The following is a 2500-nucleotide window of genomic DNA, read 5'->3' as shown; positions in this document are numbered from 1 at the left end:
CGTGGCGAGCCTGACCTCCCCGTGTTCCCCTCGCCCAGACCTTTCCAACGCCACCCGGGTGAAGGTGCTACGAGGTCCCGAAGTGGAGATGCCTGTCAATGAGCACCTTTTCCCAGCTTTGAATGCAGGTTTCCAGCTTCAGACAAAATGTGGCTCCAAACGTGCAGTTTTGCGCCCGAACGTGGGATTTCGCTGGGGACGGTTTCTAAATTCAAGTTGGCACGGGGGGCAGCGGTGTGTGTGGTTATTTTCCCAGGATTGATGATCCCCAATTCGGTGGGTCCGTTTAAAGTTTTGTCTGGGCTCCCGTTTCGCGGGGAAGCGCGTGCGCGTGGCGAGCCTGACCTCCCCGTGTTCCCCTCGCCCAGACCTTTCCAACGCCACCCGGGTGAAGGTGCTACGAGGTCCCGAAGTGGAGATGCCTGTCAATGAGCACCTTTTCCCAGCTTTGAATGCAGGTTTCCAGCTTCAGACAAAATGTGGCTCCAAACGTGCAGTTTTGCGCCCGAACGTGGGATTTCGCTGGGGACGGTTTCTAAATTCAAGTTGGGACGGGGGGCAGCGGTGTGTGTGGTTATTTTCCCAGGATTGATGATCCCCAATTCGGTGGGTCCGTTTAAAGTTTTGTCTGGGCTCCCGTTTCGCGGGGAAGCGCGTGCGCGTGGCGAGCCTGACCTCCCCGTGTTCCCCTCGCCCAGACCTTTCCAACGCCACCCGGGTGAAGGTGCTACGAGGTCCCGAAGTGGAGATGCCTGTCAATGAGCACCTTTTCCCAGCTTTGAATGCAGGTTTCCAGCTTCAGACAAAATGTGGCTCCAAACGTGCAGTTTTGCGCCCGAACGTGGGATTTCGCTGGGGACGGTTTCTAAATTCAAGTTGGGACGGGGGGCAGCGGTGTGCGCGGTTATCTCCCCGGAAAAAGCCGTCCCCAGCTCGGTGGGTCCGTTTAAAGTTTTGTCTGGGCTCCCGTTTCGCGGGGAAGCGCGTGCGCGTGGCGAGCCTGACCTCCCCGTGTCCCCCTCGCCCAGACCTTTCCAACGCCACCCGGGTGAAGGTGCTACGAGGTCCCGAAGTGGAGATGCCTGTCAATGAGCACCTTTTCCCAGCTTTGAATGCAGGTTTCCAGCTTCAGACAAAATGTGGCTCCAAACGTGCAGTTTTGCGCCCGAACGTGGGATTTCGCTGGGGACGGTTTCTAAATTCAAGTTGGGACGGGGGGCAGCGGTGTGCGCGGTTATCTTCCCGGAAAAAGCCGTCCCCAGCTCGGTGGGTCCGTTTAAAGTTTTGTTTGGGCTCCCGTTTCGCGGGGAAGCGCGTGCGCGTGGCGAGCCTGACCTCCCCGTGTCCCCCTCGCCCAGACCTTTCCAACGCCACCCGGGTGAAGGTGCTACGTGGTCCCGAAGTGGAGATGCCTGTCAATGAGCACCTTTTCCCAGCTTTGAATGCACGTTTCCAGCTTGAGAGAAACGGGGGCTTAAAATTCACAGTTATTCGCCCGAACGTGGGATTTCGCTGGGGACGGTTTCTAAATTCAAGTTGGGACGGGGGGCAGCGGTGTGCGCGGTTATCTCCCCGGAAAAAGCCGTCCCCAGCTCGGTGGGTCCGTTTAAAGTTTTGTCTGGGCTCCCGTTTCGCGGGGAAGCGCGTGCGCGTGGCGAGCCTGACCTCCCCGTGTCCCCCTCGCCCAGACCTTTCCAACGCCACCCGGGTGAAGGTGCTACGAGGTCCCGAAGTGGAGATGCCTGTCAATGAGCACCTTTTCCCAGCTTTGAATGCAGGTTTCCAGCTTCAGACAAAATGTGGCTCCAAACGTGCAGTTTTGCGCCCGAACGTGGGATTTCGCTGGGGACGGTTTCTAAATTCAAGTTGGGACGGGGGGCAGCGGTGTGCGCGGTTATCTTCCCGGAAAAAGCCGTCCCCAGCTCGGTGGGTCCGTTTAAAGTTTTGTTTGGGCTCCCGTTTCGCGGGGAAGCGCGTGCGCGTGGCGAGCCTGACCTCCCCGTGTCCCCCTCGCCCAGACCTTTCCAACGCCACCCGGGTGAAGGTGCTACGAGGTCCCGAAGTGGAGATGCCTGTCAATGAGCACCTTTTCCCAGCTTTGAATGCACGTTTCCAGCTTCAGACAAAATGTGGCTCCAAACGTGCAGTTTTGCGCCCGAACGTGGGATTTCGCTGGGGACGGTTTCTAAATTCAAGTTGGCACGGGGGGCAGCGGTGTGTGTGGTTATTTTCCCAGGATTGATGATCCCCAATTCGGTAGCTCTGTTTAAAGTTTTGTTTGGGCTCCCGTTTCGCGGGGAAGCGCGTGCGCGTGGCGAGCCTGACCTCCCCGTGTCCCCCTCGCCCAGACCTTTCCAACGCCACCCGGGTGAAGGTGCTACGAGGTCCCGAAGTGGAGATGCCTGTCAATGAGCACCTTTTCCCAGCTTTGAATGCAGGTTTCCAGCTTCAGACAAAATGTGGCTCCAAACGTGCAGTTTTGCGCCCGAACGTGGGATTT

Source organism: Osmerus eperlanus, unplaced genomic scaffold, assembly GCF_963692335.1.
Source record: "Osmerus eperlanus unplaced genomic scaffold, fOsmEpe2.1 SCAFFOLD_197, whole genome shotgun sequence".
NCBI classification, from domain to species: domain Eukaryota; kingdom Metazoa; phylum Chordata; class Actinopteri; order Osmeriformes; family Osmeridae; genus Osmerus; species Osmerus eperlanus.
This window is presented reverse-complemented; position numbering follows the sequence as displayed.